Genomic DNA, 26,463 nt, shown 5'->3' with positions numbered 1-26,463 from the left:
GGTTACAGAAATCACAGCCATGTGGTTTATATGCTTTCTTTACAATTTCCACTGCTCTGCTCCCCTCTAACATCATCATCACGAAAATCTTACCCCAAGGAACTCTTTTTTATATATTTTTTTATTTTATTTTATTTTACAATACAATTCAGTTCTACATATCAGCCACAGATTCCCTTGTTCTCCCCCCTCCCGCCCCCCTCCCCTTCCCCCAGCCCACCTCTCATTCCCACCTCCTACAGGGCAAAGCCTCCCCCGAGGACTGAGATCAACCTGGTAGACTCAGTCTAGGCAAGTTGGGCTGGAGAGATGTCTCAGAGGTTAAGAGCACTGACTGCTCTTCCAGAGATCCTGAGTTCAATTCCTGGCAACCACATGGTGGCTCACAACCATCTGTAATGAGATCTGGCATCCTCTTCTGGTCTGCAGGCATACATGCAGACAGAACACTGTATACATAATAAATAAACTCCAAGGTACTCTTACTACTAGGGATCAGCCAAATTGTTGGATGGTTATAGTGATCTTAGGGTGAGTGGAGGTCATTTTCTTCCTTCCTCTTATATAGTACCAGAAGCTACAGATTGATCAACTTTCCCCTGGAGGGAAGTGGCTGCTTATGTGACTGTTAATATTCTGGCATTGCTTCTTGCAAAACAGAATCAAAGCCTGCAGTTAGAAGCACAATCATTCTTTACACTTCAGCACTTGATCTTTCAGCATACTGAGTCAGTTCTATGGTACACTATGTTGGCTTGTAACAATCTTCCCTACTCAATAAACTTACCGATAAAGAAGGATGTAAGGATAAAAAGGGATAGAGACAAATCAAGGATAAAGAAGTCACCTTACTTTTGTTATATAGATTTAGTATGCCTGAAGAATTAAAAAAAAAATCCTGTCTTTGGGAGATGTAAAAGATTTGGTCTTTGCCTAATAAAATTATACCTTTATATACACTTTGAAGCAACATTTCCATGATCCATTAACAGTTTCTCTTGAGCATTCTGAAATGTTGCAAAACTTGAGTCATATCTCTGATCAACATTACATTACCACTTTCGTTCCCTTTTGACTGAAGCACAATTTGCTCTAAGACAAAATACCAAATCCATGTAGTTTATGTGCCATAATCTTGCTATCTATCATTGTTTCATGAAGTATGACAAGTTGATAGGAATTGTAGTATGATTACTTTAATGAAAATCAACATATTCTAGGTCCAAATGTATTGCATTAATTTGTGCTTTGTAAGTATAACTAAATAAAGGGCTGTTACAGCAAAAACAGTGAGTTTGGGGAAAGGATGAGAAATAAAGACACTATTGAATCAGAAACAGCCTTACTCACAAGCCACGAATAAGGGAGTACCTGAAATTTCAGGGGAGAGTGCTAAAAATGAAAAAGAAAACCCATTTTCCTTAAGAAGTGAATGGATGCCATGTATTACAAGTTGAGCTTCTTCCTGAGTTAGTATCTGATCTTCAAAGCCAAAATTCTTTGCTTGGAAGACATCGTCAAATGCTCTTTTCCCTAGAGAATACAATCTGCATTTCAGCTGAAACTCTCTAGTCTGGGTCACACTTCTTCATGGAACTATTCCCCTCAAGGGAAAAAGGTGCTTTGATAAAAAATTAGACTTAGGGCTTGAATGGAAGAATTGTTTATCTGAAAGCCTAAATTTTGTTGTTGCTGTAATGAAAGATTTCTGTGTTCTCTTAGTCTAGTCATTCCCAACAAGTCTTAGGCACCAACAGAAAATTGGTCTGACTTTATCACACACCTGTGTAAGTGAGGAAATTATAATGTTCTTATACATTAGAGGATGATTATAAACACTGCCAAGCACTGACTAATTATATGGTGTTATCATATAGTACATAATTATCAATTAATAATAATGTCACCTGATATTTTGTTAGTGCACAAAAGATTCCGAGCATAGAAGTTTCACATTGGTAATAGATTTTCTGGGGTTATCAACTGCCTACAAAACCAAAAATAGAATTTGTGTTTTCTGATTTCCAGGTTAGTGATTTCTACTAACTATTTGACAAGGTTCCTAACATGAAAAAATAACAGAGGATTCAGAAAAGTAGCTAGAAGTGCTGACTTAGAGTTGAAAAGCAAGCCTGCAGCTTTACTATTTATTAGCTGTGGAACATAAATGAGCTATTTAATCTCTCTCTCTGATTCAATTTCTTCTCTGTAGAAAGGAGATTCTTAATGTCTTCTCTAATGTGATGGTTGTGAGAAGTAAGCATTTTAAAAGAGTCTGAGAAGACCTGGCATGCATGAAGCCTATCTATTTGGTAAATAAATAACATAAAATATAATTTAGATAGCACTGAATATTAAAATAATAATATCTGTAATCATTTCAGCTCACTTTACAGACAGTAGAACAGTAAGAACTTCATGCAGGATATCTATGTGTTAGTACATTTAAACTGCTACAATACGATACCAAAACTGAGTAATTATCCACCTTAGAAATGTATCTCTCATCCACACAGAAGTTGTGAAGTCCAAGATAAGGCATCAGCAGATTTGGTGTCTGGTATGGTTATAGAATGTTCCTTCTAAATGGCACATCCTATATGTCATTACATGGTAGAGGGAGAAGAAAATTCATGCAAGCCTCTTTTAGAAGAGAATTAATCCCATTAATGGTAGTGATGGCAGAACTCTTTCAAATTAACCACTTTCCCATGGCCTCACATTGGGTAATTGGTTATAGTATTTCAATTTCTTAGGGGAGCATCAACATGTAGACCACAGAATGCTGCTTAACTCCATAGTAACATAAGAAGTTGAATCTTGTTATCACCTTACTTTACACACAAAGAAACTTAGTCTTAAAAGGTATTTTACCTGTCTCTATTCAATAATGGTATTATGATCTCTCATTTTCTAAAAATATGGTTCTTAACTATGAAAGGCAACATTCATTGCCTCAGAAAGTTCAAATAATATGCTCAAAAATACAATCTGAAGGCACTGATTAAACTCTGAAAGTCCTGTGCACCACTTACTTCTCACAGAAATATTAAGCCCCTCCATAAGATGGTAAAGAGTAAAGAGTAGTATTAAATCCACTGGCACCAGAATCGTACAGTTGCAACAGGAGCTCAGGAAGAGAGGCCTGTTTAGGGAAGATTTTCCATCTGGAAGAGCACTCACTGGCTCAGTGCTCAGATGTAGTTCCTGCTCCTTCTCTAACAGTTCAGGAAACCTATTGACTCCAGGTAGAGCTACTAAATCCTTAGCAAAGCACTGCTGATGTGTCTGTAGCTCTTCCCTGAGAGAGAGCAATAGAGGGATTGAAATGGGTAGGTTGAGAGTAGTGGCAAGGTTAACTGAAGTCGGGAGATGAAAATTTTTCATCCGTTTTCTAAATATATGCTGTAAAGGAGAAGTCTTTGTTCAATTGAACAAATTGCCCCCATTTCAATATTATACATGGAGCCAAAATGAGCCTGATCCAAGCCTCCAGAACATCCACTCCAGACTCATCCTATTCAATCAGACATATCCAGTGGGTATCTTTAGAATGAATGTGATACAGAAACAGAGACTTTTATACACAGTAGATAGGTTCTGTGAGGATATCATCATCATTCAACTCCCTGATGTCACATTTTTTCTCTTATAATTTGCACCTCATGGTACATAAAGTCATAAACTTGCCTTTGTTGGTTATAACATATATTCCCATTTCTTTCTCTTCCAAAATCATTGAAACATGGATGGATCAAATGAAGATTCTGTGTTATGATGTGGATTTACAACAGTGTTTCTTGACATATGAACACTCTTTAAAGGGAAATATAAATACCATGGCTAGCCCAGTGAAAGGCTTGCCACCAAGATTAATGACATACATTGAATCCCTGGGAACCACATGGTGAAAAGTAAGAACCAATTCCTACAAGCTATCTTCTAACCTCTACGTATATGCCATGCAGAACATATGTAAATACACATTTAAGTTCATGCATAAAATACAAAGAAATGAAAATTAAATTAAAACAAGTTAAAAATGCTGTAAAACCTCATAGTTTCATTGTCAGCTAGCTAGGTCTCAGAAAATGAGATTCTGTACACATTTGGCAGAAGAGGGAAAAAGGGAACATAATTTACTTAGCATCTATGATGTCTCAGATACTTGATACACATCTCATTTATTCCTTAAAAATGTCTAAGAAAGTTATCATTATTCCTGTCATATAGGTGAACAAATCAGAGCAACTAAAATATGGTGGGTTCAACTTTACAACCGAGCTTAAGCAGTAAGTGCTTAGGTGTAATGGCTCTGAGTCCTGAGTGGTTCAATTCTTGGTAACATCCTTTGTAAACAGGATGATTATTGAAGGTTATTTGATTCCCATGTACTTCAGTATCCTCATATGTCGCTTGTGCACATTAACTTTTGCCTCCCCAAATTTGCAGTAGATATTTCTTTGCTTAGAATTCTTCCCCACCCCTTATAGGAATTAGTGCTGTTAGAGTTTGCCTAGTGTTCCTTGGCACAGAGCATAGAATTTAGCCTTCATGATTCCTTTGAGTTATGCATGGCTCACCCCCAAAACTTGAAATCATTTTCCAATAATGTCCTTTGTTATATATGTGGGCCCTTTCAAATCTTTCAATTATAACACGAAACGGAAGAGTTACAGACCAAGCTTTTCCTTGTACGAGTTAATAAGTGAAGGGTTGCAATAATGTATCCCAAGTCCCAAATAAAGGAAGGCTGCAATTAGAAGGGATATATATTAAATGTGTGTGTATACATATATATGTATATACATATACATATGTATATTTAAAGGTAATAAAGATGGAATCATGAACAGGAGAGTAATTTTGTAAGAAGCCCTGAGTAACTGTTCCCAGTGTCCTCTCTTAACCGACCTCCTACAGCCTCATCCCATTTCCAGGCAAATAGGGATGTTGCTTAGCAACCCATCCAGAAACAGCAGAACAAGCTCAGTGCTGGAACATTAAGGGCTACTACTGCCTTCCTACAAAGGATTGAACTTTCACTTAAAGCTCCACCTTCACCACAAGGGATACCTGCAAATTGGAAGCACCTGGAAAAAAGAGTTCTCTGAGGGATAAGACTGAAGAGAAGACAAGCAAAGAAGAAAATATCCAATCTAAATTAGATGGTAAAATAGAGTGATTTTTTTCTTATTCCCTGCAAACACTGCAGAAACTTGTGTGCTCAGAGAATTGCCAAGCAAATGACTTGGTGAGTCTGCTTTATTGAATTTTGACATGACAATTGAGGCCAGCAGGACATAACCAGTTCTTAGTTCATGTGGGCAACTATTTCACAGCTTCAGATATTTGATTGCTACCTATAGGTACAATCTCAAAGAAATATCTGGAAAAAATATTGTCCTCAGCTGAGATAGAAGGGGATGAAGTTCAATTCTATACTCATTCATTCATTCAACAGATATTTTTCAAAGCTAATATTTTATACATCAAGTTAGACAGTATCTCCAAGTGTGATATATCTTAACAAGAGTTAGAGTGAGATGCTATGGAGTGTACAGAGAGTCTGAATCATAAATGATAAATCGTGTGGGGTGTTGAGAAGAAACAGTTATTAATCCTTATACAGGCTACAGGTAGTGCTGTGTTGAAGGTCTACCTGAGACAATAAAGTGATAGAGAAGACAAGAGATGGAAGGGTTGGGATGTAGAGTAGTATCAGCAGATGGTAAGATTATTACACAATAAAACATGTTGCAACTTATATGAGGATTCCAAATTTTGTCCCTAGAGAAACTGGCAGCGATTTTAGAATTTCAAGCATGCCAACAAATGATCATTTATCAAATTCAGTCACGATCCACTATGCGTTAATTACTTTCCTTGATGGTGTGACCAAAGGGATCAAGTTCATCATTATAGAGAATCTGTGGTTGTGGACCCTAAGGCATTTGGTCATATTATGTTTGACTTCAGGAAACAAGGAACAGACAGGAGACAATAAAAGTTTTTGCAGTGCTTTGAGTGTAACATTGTATTAATTCATTAAAAACATCATACAATGTAATTATATAATATTCACCTCTCATTAACTTTCACAAGATCTACTTTCACCTCCCTAACTCTTCCCAGATGCCTATATACTCAAGAGATATCCAGGGGAGTTTGCTCCCTCTGCCAGGGTCCTCATCTTTAAAATAATATGACTTTCCCTCTCCCACTAGAAGCCATTAAATATCAGTAGCTCTACAGTTAGCGGTGGGGGCTCATGAATCCATAACCTCTCATGCTAGACTATTGACTAGCTTGATTTTGTCCAAGTCTTTTGTAGATAACTTCAGTCACTCTGAATTCATGACTTCAGTGGTCTTGTCATGACCAAAAGCCTGCATTTCACTTGAGTCATCTATAACCTCTAGTTCTCACAAACTTTCTGTTCCATGTTTCATAATGGTTCATAAGCCATAGAGTTAAGAGTGATATAGATGTCCTATTTTTTATTGAGAACTCCCAATCACTTGTTTTCTGCATTGTGGCCAGTTATCAGATTGCCTTAATCACCATCCATTTCACAAAGAAACTTCTATGATGAGTTCTGTGGGTAAACTGAAAATATTTAGGTGAAAAATTGATAGTTTGTCCACTTGCAGAATAATAGTTACAGGTTTACTCTTGGGAACTGTGCTCCTTCCTAAATATGTGCTAGATTTATAGATTGAGGCATGTGTGTCCACTTGTGTAACATGCTTAAATTTAATCGCAAAGTGATTGGTTACCTTCATAAGATGTACCTCTATTGCATCATGGGGCTGTCTTGCCATGAAAGTCACTATTGTGCCTCACAGAGTTCATAGCTGGGTAAGACTGGGTGGCTTTTTTCCACAGCAGCCTACATGTTGGCACTTGAAGTGTTATGAAAGCTGAGGATATAACATTTTAAAGCCCATCCTTAATTGCCTACTTCCTACATTGAGGACCAAGCTCATAAAAGGTCAACAACATTCTAAACCAATGCCTCCATCTGGGGACCAACTGTTAAAATACATTAACCTATGGGGTAATATTTAATATTCAAACCATCATGTATTCTATCACTATATTCAAGTGTTTGGGTACCTGGTATAATCTTTCAAACTTCTGGCTTTGTCTTTTGTCAAGCCCTAATGTTCCTGAAAAAGAGGAACTTTTTGTGTTTTTTGCTGCTTGATATCTATGTTCTGTCTAATGTATATAGATAGGTTTTTTTGTTTGTTTGTTTGTTTGTTTTGCAGTGCTGGGAGTGGAAGCCAAGATCTTACACATGACTACATGAAGTATCTACTTCTGATCTGGTTACCCAGTCATAGAATCTTGCATTTTAACTGGCTGTCATTTCATATGAATTTCCCTGAATTTTCTTCTGACGTGCTTGTTAGGGACTGTCAGTCACAGAGTTTGCCCTATCACATTTTTTCCATTTGCTACTGTGGCTGCCTCTGTCTTATTTAGAATTTCTATGCTGTGAAAAGACATCATGACCATGGCAACTCTTATAAAGGAAAACATTTATTAGGGTGGCTTGCTTACAGTTTCAGAGGTTTAGTCCATTTTCATCATGGTGAGACATGGCGGCATGCAGGCAGATACAGTGCTAGAGAAGTAGCTGAAATTTCTACATCTCATGCAAGCAACAAGAAGTGATCTGAGACAACTGGGTGTGGCTTGAGCATATGAGAAACCTCAAAGCCTTCCTCTACAGTAGCACATTTCATCCAACAAAGCTACTCCTCCTAATAGCACTACTCCCTTTGAGGACCATTTTCTTTCAAACCGTCAACCTCTAATACTATTAGATTGAGTTTTATCACTACAACCCTATTTTCCCCCATTCTTCTAATGCCAGGTAGATCCCATGGTTTTGTTGTCTTGTTATACATTGTATCAGCTATGGTGCAACCAATTACCCCCGTTTAGATAATCTGTACCAGTTCAAGTTTAGGCCAGCTGATGATGACAGGAAATCCATGCAGGACATTTTAGAATAATGACCAAAAGCAGAAATTCTTGATTCAACTTTCCTTTTGGGTAAATCCAGGTCTCTAACACAACATACCTATATGAACTTTAGAAATCTAGCTTGTCTCTCTGGGTCTGGCTTTATTACCCTATGTGAAAATGATGTCACCCACCTTTAATTCTAATATAACTCCTTGTAGTAATTATAAAGAGAATATCTAAAATAGCACCTCTCACATAGTAAAACTAAAGTAAATATTACCTACTCTCTGCTTGTCCTCTGGATGTTCCTTTTCTTCACAGATCTCTGATTTTGACTTTTACAATGATTTCCTAAGATTAGAAGATTAATAAAGACTATGCATCTGAAACACTAGCAACATAGTAAAAACAAGATAAGCATAGCTTTTATTATAATTATTATTATTAATGAAGCAGGATCTACTAGTGGAAGGATTATCTATGTCTTATTTCCCTAAATGTAGGCTTATCATAAGTAAACAGAAATAACCATTTATCTTGGTGTTTTATTTATGAGTATTTGCATGCATTCATGGGAAAAATAAACTCCTTTTTACATGTGTATTTGTATGATGTGTGCACATGTGTGTATGTTTGCATGTGTGTGGATTCACATGTATGTGGGTTCATGTGCATATAGATTCTGGAGGTTGCTATCAGATATGGTCTTCAATTATTCTCCACTTTATTTCCTGAGGCAGAGGTTCTCTCTGAATCTGTTGCTCCCCCGTTTGTCCAATAGAATTAGCAATCTGGTTTTGGAGATCTGTGTCTCAGTCTCCAAGCACAGGAATTACAGGTGATCTGCCATACTCACCCAACTTTTATGGGGATTCTGGAGATCTGAATTTGGGTTATTACATTTACAAACTGCTGGCTAGTTTTGTGTTCCTTTGACATAAGCTAGAGTCATGTGAAAGGAGGGAGAAACAATTACAAAATGCCTCCATAAACTGGCTTGATTTTTTCTTGATTAATGATTTATGTGGTCAGACCATTGTGGATGGTGACACTCCTGAATTCTGGGGTGTATAAGAAAACAAACTGAGCAAGCCACAAGGAACAAGAAAGTAAGCAGCATTACTTTATGGCCTCTGAATCAGTTCCTGTTTCTAATATCCTTTCCTGAGTCCTGACTTCTCTGGTGTACTAAAAGCCATAGGATAAAATAAACCCTTTCCTCTTCAAGTTATTTTTCATTATGGTGTTTTCTCACAGCCCCTAACTTAGTTGGAAGCCCTTAATTAGGACACAAGTCAAGTGCTTTATCCACTGAGGCATCGTCCCAGTTTGGCACTTCTATTCTTTAAGGGCTCTTCTCAAATTTGGAGAAAGCTCAGAAGCTTCTGAAACTATTCTCTTCATTTCGGAGACCATTATATAAATATTATCTTGAAGGCTAGAAAATAGTCATCTGAAAACCAGAGAAAGGTCTCAGAAGACAGTCCTCATGTTGTATCTTAATCTTGAACTTCTAGTCCACAAAAATCAAAACAAGGTTTATTTATATTTTTAGAAATCCTTTATTTGTGATATTTTGCCACACAAACCTTAGAAACTAGTTCAGTGGCAATAAAAAAGAACTGGGTTATTATCTTGTGAAGAGAGATCCAGGACAAGTAGAATGAGGCAAGTGCTTGAGTCAAAGAAGAGGGGTGATTCTTTGGGACAGGGCATTGTGGCTTGAGTTCCTCATGACTAAGTGGATGGAAACTAGAATCTTGCTCCCATGAGGGAAACTAGATTAATGAAATGTTGGTCTCATTATATTAAGAATGGATATTTTCAACAATTCTCGCTCATATAAATCCTCTTCATACTCACTAATTAGACTCCCAGTGCTCCACCAGGGGCCCAGCCGTGGATGTCTGCCTTCAGATGAAGCCAAGGTTGGATAAAGCACCGGGATAAATAACCAAATGAATGGAAGCACAGGATCTATGAACCAAAGGCTGAGGGGCCCCCAACTGGATCAGGCCACCTGAACGGGTGAGACAGTCAGTTGGCTTGATCTGTTTGGGAGGCAGCTGTGCATTGGTGCCAGGTCCTGGGCTCGTTGCATGAGTTGGCTGTTTGAATCCTGGGACTTATGCAGGGACACTTGGCTCGGTCTGGGAGGGGGGAATGGACCTGCCTGGACTGAGTCTACCAGGTCAACCCCGGTCCTCGGGGGAGACCTTGATCTGGAGGAGGTGGGAATGGGGGGTGGGCTGGGGGGAGGGGTGGGCGAGAGGGGGAGAACAGGGGATTCTGTGGCTATTATGTTGAACTGAATGGTGTTGTAAAATAATAATAATAATAATAATAATAAAACCAAAAAAAAAATATTCTTACCTAAAAAAAAAAAAAAAAAAGGAAACTAAAAAAAAAAAAAAGAATGGATATTTTCATGAGACTTTGAAGACAGTGCCAAGGTCCCCTTTTCAAGATGCTGAGGTAAATAAGAGGACATTATAAACAGCTCCAACATGGGTCCTCACAAAAGCAGTAACCTCACAAATATAAAGGGTTTCTCTAAAGCATCTAGAGACAATGGTTGGGTAACAGTTGTCAGTAGATACCAGGGACCACTCCTTATTTTCATGGAGCTCTATATATTATAGACTAATGGAATTTTAAGAAAGGGTCAAGGAAATTTCATTAATTAAGTTAAAAGGCATCTTGCTAATCACAAAGTTTATAACTGGGGGCCAGGGAGAGGGTTACTCAGTAAAGTGCATGCTGCACAATCATGGGGACCTATATTTGGATTCATAGCACCCATGAAAAAAATGGGCATTGCAGTATACTTTTGTGTTCTCGGTGTAGAGTGGGAGCTGAAGACAGACAGATTCTTGGAGTGAGTTGGCTAGCCAGCACACCTGAATCAATGAGATTCAGTTTCAGTGAAAGACTAAGTCTCGAAAAGCAAAGAGAGTAATCAAGGAAGATACAAAGTCGTCCTCATGCTTCCATGTGCATGTGCACCAACATGTAGATATGCAAGCGCTGATATTAATGTGTAAAACACACACACACACACACACACACACGCATGCACGCACGCACACACACACACACACTCGAACACAAATGTTATTACTCAGAACCAGGTATAATTTTAAAAGAATTGAAGCCAACATGCCTAACATCTGTGTGCTATGGAATAAACTAATGTCCATTATCTACAAGCAGTTGGAGAAATTATAAGGTAACTACTAAGGTAAGGGACATATTTACTTCTGTCACCCTGCTGCTTCCATAGAATTAGAACAGTCCCTGATATCAGGACTGTGCTCAGAAATCATTTATTGAGTGTTTGTGTATTTTTCCTCCAGTTAGAAATACACAGAGGCCCTGAGTTGTAAAGAGACTTAGCAAAATCTATAGAGTGTATCAATAACAGAGAAATGATGGAAAACATTTGACTCCCATTCTAATCCTGAACTCAAAATCTGTGTAGACATTTAACCTCATTTCTCCAGACGCATCTATATCAGAGTATTTCAGCATTCTGCCAATGGATGGGCACAGTGATCTAGTGTGACAAATGCTCGTTGCTTCTGCCCCTGTGCAGAGGGAATTTGCCATCTTCTGTGATCATCAGGCTGGCAACATCAATCTGGAAGTTTGTTAATGACACTGACCTGAATCTGTCACATCGAAGGGAAGTCTTCGTGGCAGCAGGGATTTGCTGCCATATAAAGGCTTCATAGTATAAGGAACTCCCTAATAAGCTGATTAAAAAATAAATTTTTGAATTCTTGAAGATGTACTTTTAGACATCTGATATGAAGCAAAAGGAACAGACATATCACAAAGTGTAAAGCATGACTCTGGATGTGTCAGAGATGCTCGTTCTCAGACTGCAGTGCAACCCTTGCAGTTGTCAGAGGCAAGGCCTGAGTTGGGCATGCTTTTCTTTCAAATCTTTCTGTGCTATGTTGTCAAGACTACTCAATAAATGACTGAGAAGTCCATCAGTGAGCAGGGTTGAGGGTGAGCCTCACTACAATCCAGTCTTTTCCACTTTTCCCCATGAAGAATACCCATTTTACTTGTGTACCTGACTCAGAGTCCTAGGTCTAAGTTTTAACTGTCCAAAAGACCATAAAAATAGAATAGGTGTGGCCATTTGCATTGAGCCAGATAGAAAGTTGACTCTCAAATTGTCTTTGTTGTTAGGACTTTCAAAAGCAGGGCTCACAAACTCTCTAAAAATCCAGTTTATGTTGTAGAAACCATTCATTCTTTTTATCTACTAAAATGCACCTACTAGGGACTTAGAATTGAGCTTAGATGGCTTGCTTCCTCATAGCAAGAAGAAAGATATGTCCAAAAATACTTCAGTATTTTTTTATTGATCATCCTGCTGAAAGAATATGTGGGTTGCTCAAATCATGAACCCTTCCACGAACAGCTTCCTTTGGAACTGGCTTTCGGCTAACACTTAGGAGATAATCTCTGAGATCCTGGAATGTTCTGTCTTGTAATCATATTTTCATATGTTCAGATCTTTGGTCCTCAGTCTACCATTTTGGTCAGATAGCTTCTGTTACTCAGTATTATCTACAACGAATATTTGTTTTTGCTATGGAAATCAATAGTCATTGTGGCTGAAGCCAATTGCTATTGCATGCCTGTATAAATGATCCTCAGTGAAAAACACACACCAAAACTCAAGTGAGTGTTCCTAGGTGGGAACCTTTCCAACAGTAGCTAAGGAATTGAATGCTCTTTGAAGTTCCACAAAGTGATGATCCTCAGAAATGTGCAGCTAGTCTCTATTGGATTTAATCTATGTATCTTACCCCCTCAAGCATTTTAATTTGCATCTTTCCAGAACAATTTTCAAATTCTTGAGGAATGTAGCACATTTTGAATTGCTGCATTCATTCTAGTGAACCATCAATATTTAGATTAATGATGGGATCCCTTAACACAACAATCCATTTCTCTGTACCCTCCACAACCTGAGAATACCTACCCTGACAGAGACATTTTGTGAATAGGAGACATTATTTCCTGAGGTGAAGTGTCTTCATAATAGTGTTTTACTGTGTCTAGTGTCATTTGTGTTCAAAATCTGTGAGGCTGAAGAACAGAAACCCAAACTTTGCCTGTCACGTGGAATATGAAGAGTCTAGAGAATTAGGCTGGGGTATTAGTTGTAATGCTCCACATTATTAGTCCCTGGAGATGGATATACCCAACTGTCTAATAGGGGTTTCTATTGATGCAATGAAACACTATGACAAAAAAATAAGCTGGGAAGGAAAGAGTTTATTTGGCTTATACTTGCATATTGTTGTTTATTATCAAAAGAAGTCAAGATTAGAATTCAAACAGGGCAAGAATCTGGAGGCAGGAACTTATGCAGAGGCCATGGAAAAGTGCTGCTTGCTTCTGCTGGCTTCCTTAGCCTGATTTCTTGTAGAACCCAAGACCAACAGGCCAGGGATTGACAATAGGCTGGGTCTTCCCACATTGATCAGTAATTTGGAAAATGCCTTACATCTGGATCTCAATGAAGCATTTCTTCACCTGAGGCTCCCTTTCTCTCTGATGACTGTAGCTTGGGTCAAGTGGACACAAAACCAGCCAACTCAACTGACCCCTTGTCAGTTTGATACACAGATACATAACTATCAGGCCACAACTCTTCCTTTCTTATTCATCCCCCAAATCTCACATTATAAATACGAATAACTTTAAAAGTCTCATAGTCCTTACAAACTCAAACACATTAAAATTTCAGTCCCTTTAAAATAGCCAATCTCTTTTAAAATCCAGTCATTTAAAATTCAAAGTCTTTCAACTGTAGGCTCTAGTAAACTACTTTCTTACTTCAAGAGGGTAAAACCATGGCACAGTCACAATCAATCAAATCAAATCAAAACCAGACTCCAACTGTCCAATGTCTATGATCCACTCAAGATAATCTGGACTTTTCCAAAGGGCTTTGGAAACTTCTTCAGCTCTGCCCTCTTAAGTACACATAGCTTGTCTTGTAGGCTCTAGCTGACTCTACTCTATTGCTTTTGCTGTTCTTGTTTGTTATCCATGGTGCTGGTATCTCCAAAACTACTGAGGTTCCTTGCTGCACCTGGGCTGGATGTTTACCAATAGCCTCTCATAGACTCTTCATGGTGCCATGCCTCAACTTCTCTTCAAGGCCCTTCCTTCATTCCTGAGTCTTTAACTGCTACTGAGGCTGCACCTTCACTAATGGCCTTTCTTGACTTCTCACAGTTCCAAGCCTCAGCTGCTCTCCATGACCCCTCCATCCCAATACCATTTGGGTGACTCCTACACATTACCAAGCTCAGTTGCCAACACTAGGTACAACCTTGGCCACCTCTGGAACATAGCTTATCTGTGATCTCAGGAAACACTTTGCAGAAAATTTCACCTAAATGATGCTAGTCTTATCTTACTTAGCCCTAATTTCTTAGCTCCAGATAACGAGTATCAGTTGTCCCAGTAACACATCGGTTTCACTTTTGTGTTTCTAGTCTCATTAATTGTGGCTGACTCTTAAGTACGATTTGACCAGAATGACAGAATCTTAATTCAAAATAGCAAATGTACCTGATAGTCTTTAAATTTCCCTCTGAAACCTCATAAGCCAGGCCACCATCTTTTGCACTGCGTTCAAAATTCTTATCCTTCAGGCTTCTAAAGAACATCCCACTGAGGTCTCAACACTTCATGCTCCCTAGTGCAAAGTTACAAAGTCCTTCTACAATCCTCCCCAAAATAAAGTCAGGTTGGTCAGAGAAATCTCCCACTATCATGTCACCAACTACAGTCATAGTTAGAGTTTCTATTTTGTTGAAGAAATGCCAAGATCATGACAACTCTTATAATGAAAAACAATCATTTGGGGCTGGCTTACAGTTTAGAGGTTTAGTCCATTATCACCATGGTGGGAAGCACGGTGGCCTGAAGACAGACATGGTGTTGAAGAAGGAGCTGAGGGTTCTACATCTTGATCTGCAGGCAGCAGGAAGAAAGATTGAGGCATACTTGGTCTAGCTAGAGCTTCTGAGATCTCAAAGCCTGCCCCCAGTGACATACATCCTCCAACAAGGTCACACCTTCTCCAACAAGGCCACACCTCCTAATAGTGTCACTCCTTGTGAGCCCATGGGACCATTTTTATTTAAACTACTATATCAACAAAGCAGAAACAAGCCCACAGGCCTGTGTTGCTGGGAGCTATATTTCCATTTTAAGATTATGACACATTAGAGAGAAGACCAATGCACTGATCTCTAAACAGGCAGATATTAAAAGGGAAAAGTGACTTGCACTCTCAAATACAACCATCAAAATATGGACTCTTTCCATGTGAGGAATAAGTAAATAGAAAGAAAAATGCATGAGGCAAACTTCTAATTTATGGGTGCCTTTTTGTCCAGAGGTAGTGAGCTGGAAGAAAGAAAATTACTTGAACATTGTTGGAATTAAGCATCACTGGCAGCACAGGAATTCCCAGTGTTCCTGGAGCGCAAGCATGTCCTCTGACACCAGTCTTCAGCTACTCCATGGCAAACGCTTTTTATTGTTAACTCAAAAAAATTTCAGGGTCTCCATAGTAGAAGATGCTGCAGTTGCTTAATATGTAAAAAAGGTCCAAATAACCTTCATTGAACTTAATAGTACATATTAAATGAAAAACATCTTCTTCCCTGCAGACCTAAGACTATTTCCAAAGCCAATGCCTGATACTTAAGATAACCATAAACCGCTAATTATTGTAAGTTGTTTCACATCAAATAAAAGCACAAGCAAATGCTCAGATCTGGCTTTGTCATTCTATTTTTATCCCTATCTCAGCCCTGTTCCCTACTGGAGATCCCACAAATAAGAGCTATTCTGAAACTAGAAGTTGCTTCAGTTTCTTTTATTCATTAAATCACTCACTTGCTTATTTAATAAAATTTTGTAGCATATAAGATTTTGCTCTATATCCAAGGAATAGAACATACAATGCCTGCCTCAAAGTGTTCTTCCTCAGTTTTAAGAAATGGGATATGCCAGTTTTAACAAATCAAGGAGGCCAGTGTCCCATAACCAAAACTAGAAACACTTGCAACATACAAAATATGGATAAGGGACTGGTTCATCTGGTGGTCAACCAGCTCTCATGAGTATTTTGAAGTATCTATTCTTGTTTTTCATTTACATATTCTTTACCTCATTTCTCAATTACTTCCAACATCTACTCATGATCCTGTGAATTCCCATTTATTGGTACCCCTTAAAGCCATGAGGGACAAAATGCTCTACAGAACACCATTCTTGTGCTCAATTTGCACTATTCTCAAGGCCCTTTAGTATGGAATGGATCTACCTCGTAACATTCCTAAACACATTCTGTTGCCAAGACTGTTGTTAATCAACCTCACATTGTGCTTCTAGAAACCTAGAGGCCATACTTTCTAGCATGATCTTATGTACTATAACTGTTCATCTAAATGAAGACACAATGCACATACCTCTTGGTTTCAAGGAAAAATTTAATTCCCTAGTGTTGTCTTACTGATTTCTTAAAGTTTGCTTTGAACTGAGACTCTGTTGATGCACATTTCAATTGTTAGTCTCTTGTTCTTCATTACAAGGTGATTTATCTGGAAGAAAAATGCTTAAAGAAGTTAAATCAAATATGAGCTGTTTTCATTAATTCAGATCCCACTAATTCAGACTAGACTCAAACATAATTTTGAGTTTTCCAGGACTAAAACAAAATTCTAAGTAAATTAACTATAGAAATAAGATATGAGGGAGAGAAATATGTTTTACCTGATTCAAACACAGTGTTATCAACACATTTGGGTATTCCAGAAAGACCACCAACATGTAAACAATTTATTGTTTGTTTTTTCATTGATGCTAAAGTCTTGCTTGTCATAAAATATTTTTCTATATGGCAATTTTCATTTGCTATCTGAAAAAATGTTATATTTTAAAATAATTAACATTCTCACTCCTTTTCATAATGCAAAATATATCAGAAACATAATGTGTATATATCTAAATATATATAGGTATACTTTAAAATACAATGAAATCTTGATGTTGCATATTTACAGTTTGTAGGCTTAAAGGTGAATTTTATACTTTGTTTCATATTTGCAAGTATTTTCTACAATGAATTCTCATTTTTATCATCAACATAACAGTGTTCAAAAAAGGAACCACTAGTTTTTTTTTAAATTATTGGAATATAATTTTCACCCAAATGCTATATATATATATATATATATATATATAATGTAGATATAGGTTATATTCTGCATCCAGCATTTACAAATAAAACAACTTGGTGGTAGTATGAGAAAGTGACATAAAACACATCAAAAATTAATCCCATCTTCCCTACTGAAAGCAACCTGACCATAAATTCAGTTTAGCATAATAAGTAAGCCAAGATTATTCATTCTGTATCAGGAGCTACCTACTACAGGTCAACTTTCTATTATGACAGAGTGATGTAAGGATGTATAGAGGGACATGTTCACACTTCCTTCTGTGTGTTTTTCAGTGGCTCCAAGGTGTCAAGGTCAAATTGAGGCAGTTTACATACAATATTAGTGAACTCTGTGATTACTCAATTCTACTGAAGCTGTACCTAGTTCTAAATATGGACACAACCCTTGTCTACCTAGTCACAATGACAATTATCACATTATAATTATTTTATAATTATTACAGATTTATTAATAGCTCCTTTGTTCCAGGTAAAATTCAATGCATTTTAAAGATAGAATTTATGATTTAGCCTCAAATCATTCAAAGATTGATTTTCGGGGATATGAACAGATCAAGTTTTCACAGCCAGTGCTCTATAGAGATAAAATTCAAAATCAACTTTATCCAACATGAAGCTCTTACTCTGAAAACTACACAACATTGCCTAGTGCAAAATCAGTAGTCAGAGTGTGTTATGATTGCCTCACAGATGCAGTGAGTGCAGCCAGTATGTTGACCCAAAAGTGCCCTTCATTTTTGCTGGTCATTCTTGAACTTCAGAGCTTCATTCTTGACATGAACATGGAGTTGACTGGATCCTAATGATTCCCCTGGACACTAGAACATTTATTTTGATTTAAAGAAAGCACGTTGTTAAGAAAGAATGGTGTGCTGAGGGCAGAAATGCTACACTTCCAGACCCATCTCAGCTCCTAATTAAATGTGGGAACTAGCTTTTTGTGTGCTTCTTTTTAACCTTTATCTTCTGAAAAATAATTAAGATATATGGCAGATGAGTAAAATGGGATAAAGTCTTTTGTAATGCATCAAAGAGTTTTCTTTTTATTAATATAATGTATAATAAAACCACCTTTGTCTTCATAAACAATTTTCTTATAGGACCAAGTATAGAATTCAGCACTCTAAAAAACAGATAAGGTTAATGGGTTGTGATTTATTATAGACATTAAGAGATCTTTGTGAAATGGAAGGGGATTTCAAAAACAAGAACTGTGGCTAGAGAGATAGATCAGCATTTAAGAGCCGCTGTTACTCCTTCAGAAGACCTGGGTTCTAGACCTAATGTCCACTTCCAGATGATCTGATGTGCACATCTGGCTTTAAGGACACTGTACCTACATAGTATACAGACATTCAAGCACAGTGTTCACACACATAAAATTTAAAAAAAAAACACTGAAACTAAAACCTTCAGAATTGTTACCCTACATAAATCTTTCTTTAAAAACACAAAACAGATGAACAACAGAGAGACAAATAAAAATCGAGAAACAATGACTATTACTAGAGTTTATTCCATGATTAGTTCAGTATTTATTTATGTTGCTTCCACTGATCTTTTTTGAAAATCAAACATGAGCACAGACATTTAATATTAATCAAATAAATAACAAATACATCTGTGAACAACTACTTAAGAAGTTTGTCATAACAGTAATATCCCAAATATCTTCTTATTATAATACAATACAATCCCAGTTCACCCTCATATCATAGTTCAATGTAGATTTGTGGGTCTTCTTAGTAGCTCTACTCTGAGTAGTATCACTGAGATACCGAATCCTCTGTTTTTGAAATGTGTCCATCATAGCTATCTAGCCTGCTGCAGAAGAGAGGGAGTATCTGGCTGAAGATTTTAGCAATCATATTGCTAAACATATTGCTGACCATCATGAATCACATGGTTCCTGGCTCCTGCACATCTTAGTGTGTCCAGAAAGAGGACATGGAAATTGTGTTATGAGGCTTCTGCCTTTGAAGCATAGCACATATAAAGCTTTGCATTAGGAAGGTTAAAAACCTGTTTTCATTAGCTACTGTCTATGCTGTTCCAATTGCTTAGGCTTTCATTGGGTAGTACCACTTTTTAAAAGGAATTAAGGATAAGTCTTTAACCATCTATGATTTCTTTCACTTCATTTCATTACACTTAATTTTATTTTATGTTAGGAAAAGACTATAATTTGATTGTCCATGATACTACTGCAAATACCTTATAATTGGTGTCATATATTCAGTTGTCTTTATTTTTACCTGATAGTGTACATTTAGGGCCTGTTCACATTTCTGATGTCTTGATAACTCATTTCCTTTAACTGCATTCTTGAACAGGTGCACCAATTTGTTTACACACTCATCTGTTGAAGGACTACTTGGTTGCTTCCAGTCTGGGACATTTATAATATAGCTGCTATAAATATTCATATGCAGATTTTATGTATATGCAGATTTTATGTAGATAAAACTGCTCAGCTAAGGTGTGTAGATACATACACACACACTATTGGATCAAATGTCAACACTATATTTGGTTTTGTCAGGTACTACTGAAATATGTTTTATTACTTTACCATTAGCTCTACATTCTAAACAACATATAATATTGCCTATTCTTTCATATGTCAATTATTTTAATAAATGTATCCATGATACTCATTAGTTTTAAAGATGGAGATGTTGTCAGGTCATTATGGAAAGACTCAGAGAGTAGGCTAACAATGCCTTTTGAAATATGCACTATTCACTCTGAGCAAGAGTGAAGAGATGGTTTATTGGATGAATTGGTCATGTCTTCTGAACTCATCAGGATGAACAACTGCACAGGTTTAGAAGGCACATTGGTCATTGGTGAAAACTTTGGATCCATCTCTCTAGCAGTACAATTGTAGACTTCTTCATGGTTGTCCTTGAACCCATCTCCTGCATTCCACTTTGGCATAGAGCTTTGCTGCTGGATTATTTATCCAAACTATCGCAAATGGCGAAACTGACTGAAAAAGTTATCTAAATTATTACATGGTACGTTTAGATCCATGTGGTTTTTAGGGTAATACAAAATACTGTTGTTGTTTATTGTTGTTCAGAATCATAGATATTTTTAAGTAGGAAGACAAATATCTTGAGGCAGGAGGACATAGCAGAGATGAAAAGACAGGCATTTGAATCAATTTCTCATAATCTAGGTTTTAAACTGACAACTCCCATTTTTATGGAAGAGCATCTATTCAAAGATGAATCATGACATAGGATCCAGTGTGTGTGTGTGTGTGTGTGTGTGTGTGTGTGTGTGTGTGTGTGTGTGTGCTGCACTGCACATAATATACCCACTACAGTTGTTAACAAAAGCCGGGGATGTAGAAAAAAACCACATTGAAACTTAATTACTTTAGAGTATATGTACACTACACTATGATCAGTGTAATTCCTATTTCACAGGTATGAAAACATGGAGGTGGTTAATACCTATGTGCATTTACTTTTAACCCATGTTCATTGAGGAATATGTTACTGAACCCAACTATGAAAAAAACACAGACTGTAAAATCAGAATAATGGGTGACACAATTACATATATAAGGACTTACTGAATAGGATTTTAGTTACAGAGGAAATAAGGTTATCAATCAACAAATGGGACCCCATGAAATTCTTTTTTTTTTTTTTATTTAAAACACATGAAATGAATTCATTGACCAAAACATGATTAAGTATCTACACAATGACATATATAACTATGTGATAAGAGTGAATAGTAAGAGTAAAATTACGTTATAAATAATTTTTGTGGAACAGCTTGATTATCATAACATTAAGGATATTTTTATGTACATATGATCACCAGGACACCTGTATGTGAGTACACAAATAATAAAACTCAGAAGCAATATACATGGTTGTATATTGCAGAACTGAATGAAAGTTATGCTTGACTGCATTAAGTCTCAGGATGGCAGGCAAAGATGCATATTCTTAATGCATTAAGGATAGACACACAAGGCCATCTGAATCAGATCCCCAGACACACTTGAAAATTATCCCTGACAAATAAATAAATGTAATAAAAAATGAGTGCTAAGCAGTTGCTCTTAAGTGGTTCTTCTGAATCTTATTCCCTATCTAAGACTTCAATCAGCTCACCTATTTTCAAAAATTCAACTTGTCCTCTAGCTACAAAAATCAGTCATATTAGTGAACTCCTAGACATTTTCACTTCTCACTATTCTTAATCTGTAACTTTTCTTTCTATCTTGCATGTGTGCACCAATGAAGGCATATTATGTGTGTATGTCGTGCAATGTTCATGGGGAGGCATGAGGAAAACTTTGGGTGTCATTCTTCAGGTGTCATCCTGAGATTTGATATAAGAATAAAGATCAAAGTATATGATACCTGGAGCAGATCCGACCCACATAAAAAGCATATTTCTCTATTTTATATCTCTGAACTATTGAAAGTTATTCTGGAGGTCCAGCTTCTAATAGCCTTCTTCTCAGGAGTCCAGAAGAGATGAAAACAACAGCAAGAATGAACCTAGGGAATGAAACTAAGTGCATCAAGTTCTTCAATGCATTCATTTTATTCCTCTGAGATAAAGTTCTATCTACATAGCTTTAATTCTGTACTCATACTTAGTTCCTCTCTGTCCCTTCTCTCATAGTTCTAATTTCATTCTGTCTCATCCCCATCTTCATCTTTGTTTTTTCCATATCCATTCCTTCCCTGTTCTCTCTGAAACAGGTCTAAAACCTTAAAAAAGGAGTGACTGTTGCATTTCAATTCAAGGCTTTCAAGGTCCCCACAAGAGCAGTGATAGTCAGCTTCATTTGGAACCCAAAAGAGGAATGAATAAAGGAGTTAGGATCATATAAGGACTGGAATCAATCAGAAAGAGAATTTATGTATTCAAAACATGTTTTGATAAGTGGTTTGGTGAAACATTACTAGATTGTCATAAATAGGGATGCAGATCTCTTTTAATGTTTCTACAAGACACCTGTCCCCATGGTCCTATTATTCTTCAAGTCATGCAATATAATTGTTTCCAATGAATAATATTTTTTCTTGATGTATCCAACAGTGTCTGAAACCACAGGTTCTTGAACACCTTACTTAAAATTCTCTCTCTCAGATTTTCATTTCTCAATTTCTTGGTTTAACCAATTCCTGTTTATGACAATGACAAAGTGTGGTCTTCCCATTAAAGACACAGCGCTGGGAACATTTGCCACAAACTTTTGTGGCAAAGTTGATAACTTTGGGCTGTCTTTTGACTCTGATTGTATTCAGAAGATCAAGACACACATTTTCAAATTTGTTGACTAAGACATGACCCCGGTCATCATAGCACTCCAGTGGGGCAGGGTAATGCTCCTTAGTTAACTTGCATAGATTGGCCAGGCTTTGCAGAAGGTCCTTCAGGGCTAATATGGAAATGGCAGTGTCATAGAAATATACACTGGTTAGCTGGAAGCACTGGCTCAGGGCAGGCAGGAGGGTACCATGTTCAGAGTCTCTGATACAGCAGTTGCTTATCTGCAGAGTTTGCAGAGTGTCTGCTACACTCTTGAGGAGAAATTGCAGAGCTGTGGGACATAAGTTGAATAATGAAGCACTAAAGAGGTTCAGGTGTTTTAGCTGAAAAAGCCCATGACACTGAGACAGGTGCTTCAAGTCTGAAGATGGGAACTTGTGCAGTTTGATGGACAGAGACACCAAGGGGGTCTTCAGGCATCTGAACAACTGCTTCATGTGCTCACTGGAAAAGTAGGAATCATTGATGATGAGCTCCTGGAGATATTTGAGTTTGGAGATTTGAGCAAGGAACCTTGTAATATGCTTCTCTCTATCTTCAAAGGTATATATAGCATTGTTGATGTGAACTGAAATGCGTGCTAGATGGAGTTTGTGCAAATTTCTCATCTGTACAAAGCAATGTGCCAAACACATCAGCTCTCTTGGAGTCCAGTGTATGGATAAACACAATTCCTCAATGTAGTGTGGCTTGAAAGTACTCAAAACCATCTTGAAGACTTGCTCAGGAGCATCACAGATTATCACCTTTTGACAGCACAGTTGCACAGCATCTTGTTGCTGCTGGGCCCACTGCAGCAAGTATGCTTGCTCTTTATCCAGGGCAACATTTAAGAAAAAATCAGTGACCACCTTCAAACGCTGCCTCAGGGCATATCTAGGTAGGTCATTCTCTTTTTCCTCCTCACTCAATGTCCCTGTTGAGCTCTCTCCACATTCTATGCCAGGCCATACATTCCAGAAGACACGGCACATTTTTCTCAGGTCCAGGACACGAAGCTTCGACCTTCTGAGGTGAACATTTTGTTTCAACAGCATGTCTACACCATCCAGCACAGCTTGTAATATCACCACATCAGGTTCCTGCATCAGTGCTCCGACAGGGAGGCTGGAGAAGGGCCATTCTGCCACCATTGCTGTCAGTATCTTCATATGTCTGCTCTTAAAGGCCTCCTTGAACAGGGATGGGAAGAAAGCCTTCGGCAGCTTCTGCAGAACTGAGATGGCCAAGGCCTCATGCCTCAGCAGACTCTTCATTGTAAGTTCCTGGAGTGTGGATGGGGCCTCAATGTTCATTCTGATGGCTCTTCAGATGGAAGGAGCTCACCAACTCCTCAGCTGATTTGGGAATAGTCTGTCTCCTGGAATCCTTAGACTCAATGCCTCTGAGTCCTCAGCTCAAATCCCCCATGAAATTCTTTAGAGAAGAAACTGTCAATAAAGTGAAGAAGCAGTTCAGAGAATGGAAGAAAATCTTTGCCAGGAATGATTTTTACAGGAAAATGGCCCAGGCTCAAAAAAATCAAACATCACATATTTTCTTTGGAATGTTTATAGACACCTAGAAACTAGAAAGGTAGCATGAGTGTGGCCATAATGAGACTAGGGGCAGTAGAACACAAGATATGAATGTAGAGAAAGGGAATCCATGGGGTACAGAACTGAGGAAAAGGAAGAGCTGTGCTCATCAAAACTAAGGATATCCATGTGGAAACTAATTACTTCATAAATTGACTTTTAAAATGCATTTTCAAGAGGATTTGAAAAGAAGCACCTTGCACTGGTGAAAAGATGATCATAGAATCCACACACTATAAATGGAATTCCCAGAATTAGGTGATGAATAAACTTCTATTAGATTTTGGCCAGGAAGGACACAGAGGCCCACCCTCACTATACTACATATGATTGTCGTCTATCTTGGTAGCCCACCAGACCTAGATACTGAGATCCCCTTTCTTGAGAAAACACACACTTTGGATGTAGATCACAGAGAGATTATTGGAATTGAGCTGAAAGTTTTCTTCCTGGTGGCTAGCTTTCATAGTGGCAGATGTTTCTAAGAAGACAACTGAGGGAGAAAAATCATCAAAGGTCTTCTTAGGTGTGGACTATGAATGCTATAATACCAATGCAATGGACAAATTGTGCCTACTGGTGTAAGAGTGACATGCCTGTTTTGTAGGAAACCAATTACATTCTGAGGAATGTTCCACAGGAGGGAGCTTGTGTCTGATGTAGTAGGCCTGATCAAAGGCTGATGGCTGGAGAAGTCATATTCTGGAATGGTGAACCCATTACTTCTGTTTTTCTAAATGGACATATTGTCAAATTGACTTTTAAGTCTTTATGTTTATAACTGTATATTAGTGTTTCCCTAAGCCTTAGTCAGAAAGCCTTCTTTTGCTGAAAATGGTGACTAATGTACATGGCTGAACACATTGAATTTTACAGGCTATAAAAACAGAAGAAAAAAAAACAGTGAGAAGTTTAAAAGAGGAAGGAGTGAGGGTGAACCTTAAATTTGGAAAGGAGTGGGGGGACTAACATTATAAAAATATATAGTGTGCATGTATGAAATTATAAAATAATCACAATATTATATTAAAATACCAGAGGTGTTAGAGAAAGAGGGGGGAGAGTAAAGCTAAGGCAGCCCTAAATACTAACAACAAGGCTATGGAGGGAGAGTTTAGAAAAACAATATAGACGACTATGGAAAGGAAAAGGAATAAAATTGTTCAGAAGGAAAATTATTGCTATGAAGTTCAGAAGAAAACAAACATTTGAATTATTAATGTTTCTGATGAGAAAAATTTAGACAGAAAACTATCTTAAAGCAGAAAAAATAGTACTGAATTAAATAAGCAAATCCATCTAAAAGAGAGTGTAACAAGTTTTAGGAAAATTAATTGAACAAACACAGGTACAGAAATATATTTATGTGCAAAGTAGCTGTGAAAATTATTATGTTTCAAAAACAACAAATAACTTCTAAAGACTTTCAGACCTCTAACCCCTGATTACATACTTATTTCCTACCAGGGGAGGGGCATGAATAAGAGATGAGCTTCCTCTATTATTCTTTATCAAAGAGGGTTTTTTAGACAATATGTTGATTTGTAGCTCTGACTGTCCTTAAATTTATGATGCTCTTACATTTCCCTCCTGGGACCTGAGATTACAGGCCTGTGTCACCACACCTGGCAAACCTTGCTCATTTCTTGGCAGAAGTGAAACCTCGAAGACTGTGTAGCACTGTGTATTAACTATGCCTAAATGATCAGGGTAGAGAAAGGGTGACCCAAAATTGTTAAACCATATAAAGTTGGAGCTCAAGAATAAAGTCACCCCAAAGCCATTTTATGCACTTTATACACAGCAGAACTCAGAATAAATGTCACCCATGAGCCTTACATAAAAAAGAGATGGCCATAAAATCTGTTGAACCACAAAATGAAGCAAAACAAACTGCATAAAACGGAGGTACTGTGGCAGCAAAGGTGCTATGCACCAAACCCAAACTTCTTTTAATTTAGAGCTAAGGCAAAAGGTAGCTAAAATTTTGTAGTGTGAAAATTATTATGTGGTACAAGCCATGAAAATGCAACTAGCAAAACTGAAAATAAGAATATGAGATGAATGATAGAACTAAGCAAAAGCAGACATCATTTAATATGACAGGATAAATTACTGTATTAAAAAAACTCCAGCATATTGAGTTACACACCATGAAGTTAGAAGTGAAAAAAAGGACAGCTGAGAATTCTAAAATTCTGAGCAAAGACTATTCTTCAAACAAAATTAGCTCGGAAATTAAGCTATAAGCATAAGTTAAATGAGAGTAAAAATTATTAACTAAAAAGGTATATTTTT

The 26,463-nt window shown here is 37.4% G+C and overlaps 1 pseudogene; it reads right to left on the bottom strand.

Annotated features, from left to right (window-relative positions):
• Positions 1 to 22,416: 22,416 nt before the first annotated feature.
• On the bottom strand, positions 22,417 to 23,883 carry LOC102928909 (oogenesin-3 pseudogene; annotated as a pseudogene).
• Positions 23,884 to 26,463: the final 2,580 nt, after the last annotated feature.

Source organism: Peromyscus maniculatus, chromosome 2 (assembly GCF_049852395.1).
Source record: "Peromyscus maniculatus bairdii isolate BWxNUB_F1_BW_parent chromosome 2, HU_Pman_BW_mat_3.1, whole genome shotgun sequence".
Taxonomy (NCBI): Eukaryota; Metazoa; Chordata; class Mammalia; order Rodentia; family Cricetidae; genus Peromyscus; species Peromyscus maniculatus.
Note: the sequence above shows the minus strand (reverse complement) of the source record. Positions and strands in the feature narration are given on the sequence as shown.